This window comes from Manis javanica, chromosome 6, assembly GCF_040802235.1.
Source record: "Manis javanica isolate MJ-LG chromosome 6, MJ_LKY, whole genome shotgun sequence".
NCBI lineage: Eukaryota > Metazoa > Chordata > Mammalia > Pholidota > Manidae > Manis > Manis javanica.
Window position 1 is genome coordinate 121016190 of NC_133161.1, and position 14422 is coordinate 121030611.

The following is a 14422-nucleotide window of genomic DNA, read 5'->3' on the forward strand; positions in this document are numbered from 1 at the left end:
TCAGGGGGCTCCTACATGCAGTGGGGGACAGATGCACATTAGCAATTTAAGTATTTCACTATAGCTCCCAAGGACTACAATAGCATGGCTTCGTCAACATGAGAATAACAGTTTTAAACTTTCCTCTTAGAAATAAAGTGAAGACCAACACAACGGTCTTTTATCTTTAGAACAACTTCCAAAGGAAGGACTTTGTTATTTATATCAACCCAGAACATTGTTGATGTACAGAATGAAATGGTCTAATTTTACTGTTTGAAATCCCTCACTTCTTTACCTTTTATAACAAATAGAATTACAGCCTTAATTATTTTTAGTGGAATTGTTCTCTGTGGTTACATTTTAACTTAGGCATTGTCCTATGAAAATTCATTTTGACATAAGTGACAAAAGTCAACATTTGAGAAAAGTCATTAAGCAAACCTAAACACTTTCCATCTTCTAGAGAGCTTCGGGCATCTTTAGTTTTGAGTTTGACATAAAAATAGAATCAGGGAGAGGAATCAAACACAATCCTACATGTTTGTTGACCAGCCACTGAAGAAGTGACTGAATCGTTAAACAAAGGGATGCTATCCTTTAGATTTCTTCTTTCTAAGTCTCTGTACCTCATATGCAATTGTTTGTATTACTCAAATCACAAACAAGGAGAAGACAAGTGTGCAACATGGCATTTTTTAGAAACCTAAATGCAGAACAGTTTCTCAAACTGGATATATGGCTTAAGAGGCAGATTCTGTCTCATTCTAGGCCAGGCCTGAGCACGAAGGTCACGTCGTCCTGCAGAGCAGGTCTGCATGGCCCTGGGTGCACTTCCATTTTGCTGTGGGAGAAGGAAAGAAAAAAGAACTGTTCTCCCCTGCATTTGGGCAGGGGCAGCTCATCTCTTGGCAAGCCTGCTGCATTCCTCCTGGCCTTGGAAGCAGCCCACACAGAGGCCTGCAAGTCTCACTACCCTGGGACTCCTCTGGGTCTGAGGAGCATTTGAGATCATATTTGAGGCAGGAGTAAAATACAGGCCAAAAGGCAGCTGTCCACTCCCGTACATGTTTCCTCTGACGGTTTAGGCCTTAACTCTGCACAACCACCCTGGGCACCCCCAGCCCCCACGCCTCGCCTTGGTGCAGGTGCCTTAAAAATGTTTCCTTCTTCCCTCCTCAGGGCTGCCCAGAGTGCTTCCACCAGGCCCTGCTCTCCCAAGCCCTGCCACTGCCCCAGACCTTGCCTCAGGTGTGGTTCCTGCTATCTGCCAGCCCCATGACCATGACTTCTTACTTCTCGGGGCAGCCCTTATAACAAAGCTTCATTCCCTTATTCTGTCTGCACAGGGACCACAGTTGCCTAGGGCTGAGGATTTACTCCTTTGTAAGAATTATGAAGGAACCATAGTGGGAGAGGTGGGGGTTGCATGCTTAAGAAATAGACCTTTCTTTGCAGACAGTGAGAATCTAATACCTTGCTTTCACAGTCATCATTACTGGAAGTTGTGCTCAAATTGATCTAAGCTTAGAAGACAGAACTAAATGCCATTCTTCTTTTGTGATGTAGTTTTGGAGAAAAACAGTGCTGTTCCTTGTCAGTGTTTTTTGCAGTAACAATAAAGATGTCTCTGGGAGATGAGGAGATACTCTCTTGCCAGCAGCTGGACTGAAGCTACTTACTGCCAGAGGACTGTTCACTTGCAGCTGGAAAGGATGATGGCCTTGGTGACAGACTAGTAATAATAATTAATAATTCCATAGATAATGTATTTTGAATCCTCACATAATCCTTTAAAATAGGTATAACTATAAACCCTGTTTCAACCAAAGTATAAAGTGATTAAGAAACTCGCCCACCATCCGACGGCTGATAAATCACCGAGGCATGAGTCAAATGCAGCTCTGCCTGATTCCTATACCTGCGTTCTCCACCGCTGGGCTCTCCAGCTCCATGTTACCTAGATTCGTCTAAGTTCTCATTCTGAAATTAGTTGTTACTTCATCTTGCTTTGCCTCAGTTACTTCACTCACTGAAAGAGTATGACAACACCTATCTCAGAGGACCTTTGTGGAAATGAGAGAGAGAATGGGCATGGAAATTTTTAGATTTTTAGGATGTCACTGTGCGAAGAGGATGTGGTACATTATTGAGCTATGGTAACATGGTGGAGTGGCTTCCAAGAGATGCTTTCCATAACTGGATTTAACTAAGAGTTGATCTGTATCTTTGCACTTTGATCTTTTTAGAAACTCAATTTGGATTACATATTATTTTGTGACAGAGCTGAGTTTCAAACAAGACACAGAAGGCTTGGCCAGCCTTGATGAACAGTCACTCTGATGCTTAAAGAGGAAACAAGAGAGGCTGGGCTGACCTCGGGCAGTCCTATGGCCAGAACAAACTTGGAGATGTAACCAAGGTTCATGTTTGCAGAAAGAACTCAAACGAAGGTTAGTATTTCTTGAAATACTAATATTTCAAGAAATTGGATACTAACACGCTTTTTGAATGCTTCAAAGAAGATGAGGCATTGGAAATATTGGATGGGCATGGGAAATAAGATGTAAAACAAGAGTGGTTGAAGAGATACAATACAGTTCAAGCATTAGCCCACATGAAGACTGTGTGGCGGCCGTTTATAAGTACAGGGGGATTCTCCGCCCCCAAATTTGCCCAGTCCAGACATCATTTTCCCTGACTGTTCTATTTAGAAAATGTCTTCTCTTTATTTTTGTTAGCCTTCTTTAATTCTCTAACACCTTAAAAGGAATAATTCCAGGTTCTAACATTTTCTTGCTCATTCTCTGGCCTCCTCTCACTAGAATGTGAGCTGCCCGTGTGGCAGGCTATGCGTTGTTTACTATGTCTGAGATTCTGCTGCTGGAAGGTCCTTCCTCGGTCTGCCTCACTCTCCTCCTGCCCCTCCCTTTGAGAAGGGAGAAGCCCTTACAGAGCGGAGCTACAGGGTTCTACGAGCACGTGAGTGACGTCTTCAGCCTCTCAAGTTATTTTACTGAAACTATCTTGTAATGGAAGGAGAACTTAAGTCAGACCCATCTGAATTCATTTCAGATTTCAGCCTTGCCACTCTCTAGTGTTGTGGTTCTAAGCCAATGCCTTGTATCTCAGTTATTCCTCTAGGTAATAGTAGAATAATAAGTGCAGTGTAGACAGTTTACTGTAGTTCTTACCTTATTCAAGGGAATGCATGCAGATCTGGGTTTGCTATATAGGAAGCACTTGGTAAATGGTTCCCATACCCCACCCCCACCCCGGTTTGTTGCCATGATTATTCAATTTTAGTGTCTGGGGTTTGAAGAAAAAGGAAAGTAGAAAGCTAGGAAAGGAGAGGAAAGATGGTAAGAAGATGATAACTATATCACCTTGGAAATAGTTATGTCAGTTACCTACATTGAACCATATCTCCCTCAGGTAATTTCTCCAACAATTAAGAGGATTCTCAGTAGCCTTCTCATGCTGAAGGGAGCAGTTAATATTGACTAATAACAGTAGTATTTAGGAACATTTAGTATTTTTTAAATTATGGATCACTTCTTTTATTTTTTTTGTCTAAGGATTTAGGCTGTAGAGATGATGGAGTCCTTTCCTTCAAGCAGATTATAATTCTTGAAATTTCAGATTTCACAAAGGCTATACAAGGTTTCTTGCTTCTTTTTTCTTTTTGGGACATAATAATCAGGAGTAACACCTGATCAAACCACATCTTCAATTTTCCAACCTGAGGTCCCTCATGTTACCCAGTGCAAAATTCTGGAGCCTCAACAAAGGCCTTGTGCTAATGTGGGAGAAGAAATAAAGCTCTTTCCTGGGGCAAATGCCACTTCCTCCTGCCCAGAGCACTTCTTCCAGCTCCCTTCCCTCCTGCTGTCTCGGGCACACTGCCTGCCGCCCTGTGCAGGCAAGTCCACAAGCCCAGCTCTCAGGCTTCTCCAGCGGAGTGGCAGCCCCGCCCTTTCCAGAGCTCAGGACTACACCACCTCTCTCTCCGTAAAACCAGCACTGCATCTGAGCTTTGAGTACCTCAGTCATGTGGTAGGTATGGCAGAACCGGCAGTAGACAAGCCAGCCTGTCATACAGGTAGCTCACCTTCTTGTGAGTGGAGGCCAGAGAATAAATGAGAAAATGTTAGAACTTGGAATTATTTTCTTTAAGGCATTTAAATATTTAAAAGGGGAGTGAAAAAGAAAATAAACAGAAGACATTTTCTAAATAGGGCAGTCAGGGAAAATATATTGCCGCCTAAAAAAAGCAAGTCATGCGAAGGGCTGGAGAAAGACCAATCCAGGTGGAGGGGGCAAGAAGCAAGCAGTGCTTGGTGCCTCCAGAGGAGCCGAAAGGGACTGTGGGTGGTCTGAGAGACAGCCTTCGGGGAAGGAGGCTGAAAGGTGGTTTCCAAATGGACTCTGGGGAGAGAAAAATATACCTTGTAGCCTTTATCCGGTCTGCATCCAACATACTAGACAAGGACATCTTCCCCCGTGAACCCAGGTCAGGACAGCTTGAGGTCGGGTTTCAGAGGGAAAGGTCTCCAGTGCCATTTGTTACATTGGTTTTCCTTGCAGGTGCCAGAGGGCAGGGAGCATGAGATAGATTGCCTTGACCCTTTCCTCAATTCCCTTTCTTCTTCAAGACCTGGCCTGACCCCTGGAAGATGTCTCTGTTCTGCCCTCCAAGGCTTTGCCACAGATGATACTGAGCCTGGGGAGATAACTGGTCACCCTGGCATGTCTGGTGTTGGATATACTCACCAGTAGGGCTTAGAAGGAATATTGGAGTCTAATTAGAGCAAGGGGATTAAGGACCATTCTGCTGAGCTGCCAAGGAGACCAGGTTGTCTCTCCTGGAGTCCTTTCCTCTTGTCCATGTGTTGCCAGCTTCCCCATCAAGTCTGTGGCTGACTGCTCTCTGCTACAAGCCCAAATATGCTGTTTTTGGACAATTTTCAATAATCTGCAATAATCCACCTCTACTGGACACACTATTATCAACTCTCTCCTCAAACAAAAAAGATAAGTTTAGCTTATGATAAATGTCAGGGTGGCAGTGGGGAGATGGATCATTAAAATGAGTCACACTAATGTGTAAATAACTGAGATTCCACTTTGTATCTCCCAAAGACATTTCCATTTTGGGAGAAGAGTCCAATACCTTACAAAATAATAATTCTCTGATGATAGCATTCTAGAAAAGGTATTTGACTTTGTTTGTGTGTATTAAACTTAGCTAGGTTCAATCATAATTAAGAACTACTCATGAAATCTCAAGAATTCACCTAAGTTTTGATCCTATTTTCTTACCTCTTAATGAATTGATCCAAATTTGGATTAAGTATTCCTTTTAGGTAAAGATGAATTTAATGAAATAAAATTAACACCTAAGCTAAATACCTAGCTTGATTCTAGAAAATAACCAAGCAAATTTGTATAGCCACTGTAGACTTCATTTGGGAAAGGTTTTTAAGCATTAGACAATGTGGGCCATCGATTCACTCAGGGTCTATAGGATCCAGTTTGAATACTTTTTATTTTCTAAGTCTTTTTCCTCATTAGTAAAATGTTGAAGTTAAACTAGATATGCAGTTTTGGAGATTACAGGAGTGCCTGATGTATGTTATTTTTTGAGTCCATGAAATAATACACTTTTTAAAATGCATTAGTGAAGTCACACAGGCTCCTTTTGATACAGAGTCCTTCAATAGATATTCATCTTAATCACAGCATCCCTCTAAGAGTCTGTTGAAAATGTTATTGATCTAAAGTGTAGAATTATTCTGCTAAAGAGTACCTGAATTTTATGACAATAAGGAAAATATTTTTTCAATATAGCATTAAAAATATACCCCATAGTAACAATAAAACTGTTTACCAAATATCTATGTTCTAATTCTTATATCTTTATGTTTGCTTTCTATTTGAAAGATGAAACATCAGGTCACTTCTTCTGTTTTATGCAATGAGATTCTTTATGTTGCCAAGCACAATTAAAACACATTCAGCAGAAGCTCGGTAGAGTTTACTCGGTGCCATGCACACAAGGTAGGCCGTGGCAGGGCTCCGAGGACAGCTCTAATGTAATTTGAAGGTTTTTTGTAGAGTTGTTTGAGTATCCTGACTTGGGAGTTAAATTGAGTCAGATTAGATTTCTGATGACAATGAAAAAAGAAGATTGGGAACAACCCTGAAAGCAAGAAGCTCATTCCTAAAATCTGCAGCTTTAGCTTTTTCCTTCTAACAGTCCGTCGGTACCTTTCATTCCAGACTACTGTCCATCAAACTTTGCTTCATTTTGATTTGGAGCTCAATTGCATACCTTCTTGAAAGACTTATTATCTAGCCTAATTCCTAAGTAATAGTACTTGTTTCTAAACATCTTTTTCTACAAAGAATATTCTTATTTTGTATCTCTTTTGATTATCTGCTCTAACATCCTTCCAAATTGTAGTTTTGCTATTTATCCTTAAAAAAATTATGTTCCATTCTCCCAGGAAAATATCATCTTTCTCTCTCTGAATTCTCAGAGTCCTAACATCTTTTAAGCATGTGGACATAAATCACTATGAGATAACTCCTTAATTCCTGAAATTCAGGCTGTTAGTCTAAGGAAAAGGGCCAAAAATCAAACTGAAAGATAATCATTCATGCATTTTAAGTATGTACCAAATTTTTCCTGCATGAAGTTATCATGCTGTTTACTGCGATTTCTGGGCATTTTTAATATATATTTCTGCGATTTTTTATATAAATAGTGGGGTTCCCAAGCTCCTAGTAGAAATTCTACACTGAATAAAGAGGTGCTCCTATATTAAACTATTTATGATTTTTGAAGAAAGAAGACAGCTTATGCTCTCTACCATCTCTTCCAGGGGCTAAATCTGTTTAAACAAGGCTCTGGGCCCCAGCTTTAGTCTGAAAGCCCTAGTGGGTATCACTGCCCAGCATGGCTCCTCTCTCCCCATTTAAGTACTCAACAAATGGATATGCCCACTGATTCTGTTATTGTTATTATTATTTTTTTATTCACTCTGTACAGAACTAAGTGCTCTACAATACCTCATTTAATATTCACAGCTGACTCTTTGAGTCAAGTAGGATTTTATTCATGCAATAGTTGAGGAAAATGGGGATCAGAGAGGTTACGTAACCTGCCAGAAGTCCCACAGTTAGAAAGCAATGTAGTCCAGCTAGGTCAGTGATCCCCAAAACCTGTGCTTTGCATTATGTCATATGATTTCCCTTGAGGCTGGTATTCCAAGGACATGTAGGATCACATAAATTGGCTTCAGAGACCTGTGATTAAATGGATTTTGTAGTGTTGCCTATATACCCTTAATGCCTCATTATGGTCTTGGAACTTCTCCCATCTAACTCGAATCAATTTTCTATTCTTAGCAAGTTAAAGTCAGATTCAAGGCAGACTCCTCAGGTCTGTTTTCATTCAGTCCAAGCTGTTTGGGTTCAAGAAAAAAATAAGTCTGCCTTCAACAAGAGGAGTATTTGCTCCATGAATACTCGAATTTTTATTCTTAGTTTGCACATTTTTTTTTTGCTGCAAGAAGGCCCATTCAAATTGGAGAAACAATAAGGACATGTATTATCTCACCTAACAAAAATCCTAGAAGTAGTGTGGGCTCCAGGGCTTGTCATTTCATCCTAAACAATGTACGTTGCCTCTTTACCCCTTTTCCTTTCAGTAGCAAGATGGCTGCAGCAGTTCGGGGAGTCACCTCCAGAAATAACAGGATCTAGAAGAAGAGAAACCATCTCTTTATAACAACCTCTTCCAGGAACAATAACATTTGTAGAAGAGAAATGGAAATTTCATGCTTGGTTAGGGTGTAATGGATATTGGACAATCAAGAATATTGTCTACTTCAACTGGTAGACTGCTTCTACCTAGGAAATGATTCAGACTTAACCATAGCTTGCACACATAATTTTACAACAATGTTATCAGATGGATATTACTAGATTCCAAGATCTACGGATGTAGAAATTGAGACCCAGAGAGGTGGTCTGTCTATAATGAAATTGCTGACACAGTGAACTAGGCCTGAAGTGCATGCTCTTTCCATTAAAAAGAAATGGGAATGGTGTAGTAGCTAATTACAGAGTTGTTCCCCTTATTTCAGTCATGCTCCCTGAATCCAAAATCTTTCTTCAACTTAATGGCTGGAATGAACTCTCAAAGATACATGTGTGAGTGTGTATTTTCCCACCTGTCACTGACTAATCAATTTCTAAGGCAGTGATTCTCTACTCTAGCTGCCCATTAAAGCAAAACACAAAACAAAATGAGCAAGTAAACAGAAGCACTAGGGAGCTTTTAAGAAAATACAGGTGCCCATGCCTTCTCTCACACCAACTAGATAAAAGTCCTTGGAAATGCAACAAAGAATTTTTAAAAGCTCCCACTGGTGATTAGCATGTTTCCAAGATGCAAATCATGATCTTAACAATAGAATACAAGCTTCTCTCTTGAAAGATAAGACTCATCAGACCTGGCCCCTCCTTCCTCTCTCGCCAGTGAGTCTCTCGTCTCTCCAGCCTGGTCCCCTTGGAGGTCCCAAAGTGTTTCTGGATTCCTGAGTGCACCAGCCAATTTCATGATTCTGAGCCTTGCACATATCTTTTTACCTGAAATGCTCATTCAATCGCTACCTATCCCCCACGATAGCAACTTAATGAACTCTAATTTAGCTTACCTTTTTTTAAAATTGAGGTATAGTTGATATACAATATTATATTGTTTCAAGTATACAACATACGGATTTGACAGTTATCTGCATTATTGAATGCTCACCCCCAACGTGGAATTATGTTACAGAATTATTGGCTGTATTTCCTATGTAGAATTTTCATCCCCATGACTAATTTATATTATGATTGAGATTCTGTTCCTCTTTATCCTCTTTATTTATTTTATCCAGCCATCCCAAACCCTCCCCAATGGTAACCACCAGTCACCTCGCAGTGTCTATAAGTCTATTTCTGTTTTGCTTGTTTTATTTTGTTTTGTTTTGATTAGACTCCAGTGAAATCATATGCCACTATGGAAAGCAGTATGCAGGGTCCTCAAAAACTAAAAGTAGAAATCACATTATGACCCAGTAATTCCACTTTTAGGAATTTACCCGAAGAACACAAAGTCCCTGATTTGAAAAGATATACGCATCCCTATGTTATTGCCACACTATTTACAATAGCCAAGATATGGAAGCAACAGAGTATTTATCAATAGATGAATGGATAAGAAAGATGTGATACATATACACAATGGAATATTATTCAGCCATAAAAGAGAAAGAAATCTAGCCTTTCAATTATAGCTCAGAAATAATATATTTTAGAACTCTGGACCCCACCTCAATAAATAGAGATGAACACTGTGTGTTTCTTCATGTTTCATTTATATTTCTGAGTGCAAAACCAAGATCATGTACCAAGTAAAGTGATGCTGAGTCTCTCCTACTGTGCCATGAGCTTTTTAAAGATGGAGACTGGATTTTATTACCTTGGTACTCTCAGCACTTAGCATGATGCCTAGCACTTAGTAAACAATAAATCTTTGTTGAATTAATTTCTATTACTTTTTTCAGTTGAAAGGAAACAATCCTTTTAATAATAATTTATTATCAAGAGACATCCTCTCTTCTAGGCATTCCTCTTTTAAAAACAAGAGCATGGGTATATTTAAAAGTATTATAATCTACCTGTGTATAATCCAAATGTTTTTTATTATCATTTATTATTCAATCTTAGCAAGAGAATATTGTGCTAACTTATTCTCTGATAGCTCCACTAAAGCAAATGGAAAAGGAATCACTCTTTTCCTTGGAAGAAAAATCATTCTGTCACCAGAATAGCAATTTTATAAAAGCCCACTGTGTTCTTGTCTATCACATTTCAAGTCTGGGGCAGGCTAGAAAATCTGACAGTCATTCTGTACTTAATCAGTGCAAGAAGAAAACAGGGCTGTCTGAGTAGTCTACAATTGTTTTTGTAATATATCACAGGAATTGATAATCTGATAGGTGACTAGTCTAAAAGGACAAGAAGTGAATATTGTCACAGATACGTTTAGATTCAACATGTATTTGGAGAGCTAAGTAGATTTTTCATACTTTCAGCCTAGCTTTCACAAGAAGGCTCTGCCAAATAAGGGGAAAAGTCAGTGTGTGATCACAAGTTGAGAGGATGTGTAAAACTGTGAATCCAGAGGGAAGAAAAATCACCCAGAATGGCAAAAAGGATTAATGACAAGGAATGCATTCCTGTGAACAATGATTTAATTATGTATAAATGAACACTTAAGGCTTCTTTATTGGTTTTGGCAGCAATTATTTGGCTATGATACCAAAAGTACAGGCAACAAAAGCAAAAATAAACAAGTACAATTATATCAAACTAAAAAGCTTCTGCAAGCCACGGCAATCAGACAAAACAAAGAAATACAAGGAATCCAGATTGGTAAAGAAGAAGTTAAACTGTCACTATTTGCAGATGATATGATATTGTACATAAAAAACCCTAAAGACTCCACTCCAAAACTACTAGAACTGATATCGGAATACAGCAAAGTTGCAGGATACAAAATCAACACACACAAATCTGTAGCTTTCTTATACACTAACAATGAATCAATAGAAAGAGAAATCAGGAAAACAATTCCATTCACAATTGCATCAAAAAGAATAAAATACCTAGGAATAAACCTAACCACAGAAGTGAAAGATCTATACCCTGAAAACTACAAGTCACTCTTAAGAGAAATTAAAGGGGACACTAACAAATGGAAACTCATCCCATGCTCTTGGCTAGGAAGAATTAGTATTGTCAAAATGGCCATCCTTCCCAAAGCAATATACAGATTTGATGCAATCCCTATCAAATTACCAGCAACATTCTTCAATGAACTGGAACAAATAATTCAAAAATTCATATGGAAACACCAAAGACCCTGAATAGTCAAAGCAATCCTGAGAAAGAAGAATAAAGTAGGGGGGATCTCACTCCCCAACTTCAAGCTCTACTATAAAGCCATAGTAATCAAGACAATTTGGTACTGGCACAAGAACAGAGCCACAGACCAGTGGAACAGACTAGAGACTCCAGACATTAACCCAAACATATATGGTCAATTAGTATTTGATAAAGGAGCCATGGACATACAATGAGGAAATGACCATCTCTTCAACAGATGGTGCTGGCAAAACTGGACAGCTACATGTAAGAGAATGAAACTGGATCACTGTCTAACCCCACATACAAAAGTAAATTCAAAATTGATCAAAGACCTGAATGTAAGTCATGAAACCATTAAACTCTTGGAAAAAAACATAGGCAAAAACCTTAGACATAACATGAGTGATCTCTTCTTGAACATATCTCCCCGGGCAAGGAAAACAACAGCAAAAATGAACAAGTGGGACTATATTAGGCTGAAAAGCTTCTGTACAGCAAAAGACACCATCGATAGAACAAAAAGGAACCCTACAGTATGGGAGAATATATTTGTAAATGACAGATCCAATAAAGGCTTCAAGTCCAAAATATATAAAGAGCTCACACACCTCAACAAACAAAAAACAAATAATCCAATTAAAAAATGGGCAGAGGAACTGAACAGACAGTTCTCTAAAAAAGAAATACAGATGGCCAACAGACACATGAAAAGATGCTCCACATCACTAATTATCAGAGAAATGCAAATTAAAACTACAATGAGGTATCACCTCACACCAGTAAGGATGGCTGCCATCCAAAAGACAAACAACAACAAATGTTGGTGAGGCTGTGGAGAAAGGGGAACCCTCCTACACTGCTGGTGGGAATGTAAATTAGTTCAGCCATTGTGGAAAGCAGTATGGAGGTTCCTCAAAATCCTCAAAACAGACTTACCATTTGACCCAGGAATTCCACTCCTAGGAATTTACCCTAAGAATGCAGCAATCAAGTTTGAGAAAGACAGATGTACCCCTATGTTTATCTCAGCACTACTTACAATAGCCAAGAATTGGAAGCAACCTAAATGTCCATCGGTAGATGAATGGATAAAGAAGATGTAGTACATATACACAATGGAATACTACTCAGCCATAAGAAGAGGGCAAATCCTACCATTTGCAGCAACGTGGATGGAGCTGGAGGGTATTATGCTCAGTGAAATAAGCCAAGCGGAGAAAGAGAAATACCAAATGATTTCATTCATCTGTGGAGTATAAGAACAAAGGAAAAACTGAAGAAACAAAACAGCAGTGGAATCACAGAACCCAAGAATGGACTAGCAGGTACCAAAGGGAAAGGAACTGGGGAGGATGGGTAGGTAGGGAGGGATAAGGGGGAGGGAGAAGAAGGGGGGTATTAAGATTAGCATGCATAGGTGGGGGGAGAGAGAAAGGGGAGGGCTGTACAACACAGAGAAGAACAGTAGTGATTCTACAACATTTTGCTATGCTGATGGACAGTGACTGTAAAGTGGTTTATAGGGGGGACCTGGTATAGGGGTGAGCCTAGTTAACATAATATTCTTCATGTAAGTGTAGATTAATGATAACAAAAAAAAAAAGAAGAAAGGAAAGGGGGATTACTCCGTGATAGGATAAAAATGACTGTAAATCAATGATTAATGCATGCTTTAAATATCCTTAATTTTGATCACTTAAAGGGTGTCAGATGATCGGCTATGGAGGTACATTTTTCTGATAATATTCCTTTCTCTTAAAAAAAAAAAAAGCTGCACAGCAAAGGACACCATCAACAAAATGAAAAGGCAACCAAAAAAATGGGAGGAATATTTGTAAACCATATATCTAATAAGGGGTTAATATCTATAATATATAAGGAACATATATATATATATACAACTAAGTAGCAAAAAACAAAAAATCCAATTTAAAAATGGCCAAAGGGCATGACTAAATGTTTATCCAAAGAAGACATACAAATGGCCACAGTTACATGAAGAGGTGCTCAACATCACTAATCATCAGAGAAATGCAAGTCAAAACCATGTGAGATATCACCTGACATCTGTTAGGATGCTATCACCAAAAAGATGAGAGATAAAAAAGTGTTGGCAAAGAATAGAGAAAAGGGAGCCCTGTACACTGCTAGTCGGAATGTAAATTGGGGTAGTCACTGTGGAAAATGGGCTGGTTCCCCCCAAATTAAAAATAGAACAACCGTATGGTCCAACAATCCCATTTCCAGGTATATAGCTAAAGAAAATGAAAGTAATATCTCCAAGAAATATCTATACTCCCATATTCATTGCAGCATTATTCACAACAGCCAAGATATGGAAAGAATGTATGTGTCTATCAACTAATGAATGGATAAAGAAAATATGGTGTATATATATATAAATATATATATTTATATATATATATATATTAAATATATATATATATATTATATATATATATAAAAATAAATAAATATATATATATATAAATATATATATACACCATATTTTCTTTATTGCATATATATATATATATATATATATATGCAATGGAATATTATTCAGCCATTAAAAATGAAAGAAATCCTGCTATTTGCAACAACATGGATGAACTTTGAGGACATTATGCTAAGTGAAATAAACCAGACACAAAAAGAAAAATTCTGTATGATCTCATTTATATGTGGAATCTAAAATAGTCAAACTCATAAACCAGAAAATACAATAGTGGTTGCTAGGGGATGGAAGTGGTGGGGTAGGAAAAATGAGGAGATGTTGGTCTTTCAGTTGTTAGTGAATAAGTTCTGGGAATCTAATGTAAAGCGCAGTGACTATAGTTAATAATACTGTATTTTATACTTGAAATTTGCCAAGAGAGTAGATCTTAAGCATTCTCACCAGAGAAGGTAACTATGTGACATGATGGATGTCTTAATTAACTTGACTGTGATAATCGTTTCTCAGTGTATACATATGTATACATATGTCAAATCATCAAGTTGTATACTTTAAATATATACAATTTTATTTGTCAATAAAAAAGAAAGAAGAAAACCGTAACAAATACATAAAATAAAAAAGGATGCTACCAAGTGAAATGATGTACTAGTCAAGGTTCTCTAGAGAGACATAACCAACAGGATGTAGGTATGTGTTTACACATGCACATACGCACATACCAAGAGAGAAATTTATTATAAGGAACTGCTTCCTGTGATTGTGGAGACTGGCAAGCTCCAAACCTACAAAGTAAGCCAGTGGGCTGGAAACAGGAAGAGTTGATGCTGCCATTCAACTCTAAAGCAGTTTGCTGGCAGAATTCCCTCTTCTTCAGGGAATGTCAGTCTTTTTCCATCAAGGTTTTCAATTGATTGGATGAGGCCCATTCATATTTTGGAGCAATGTAATGTTTGCTATTCATAATCCATCTGAAAAACACCTTCAAGAAACTTCTAG

The 14422-nt window shown here is 38.4% G+C and overlaps 1 long non-coding RNA gene across 1 annotated transcript in view; it reads right to left on the reverse strand.

Annotated features, from left to right (window-relative positions):
• Window positions 1–6422: 6422 nt before the first annotated feature.
• The window catches only part of LOC118973769 (uncharacterized), a 65212-nt gene continuing 57212 nt past the window's right edge, over window positions 6423–14422 (reverse strand). Inside the window, exon 5 of the long non-coding RNA XR_005063294.2 lies at window positions 6423–7745. This is a non-coding gene — a long non-coding RNA (uncharacterized lncRNA). The remainder of the gene's footprint in view (window positions 7746–14422) is intronic.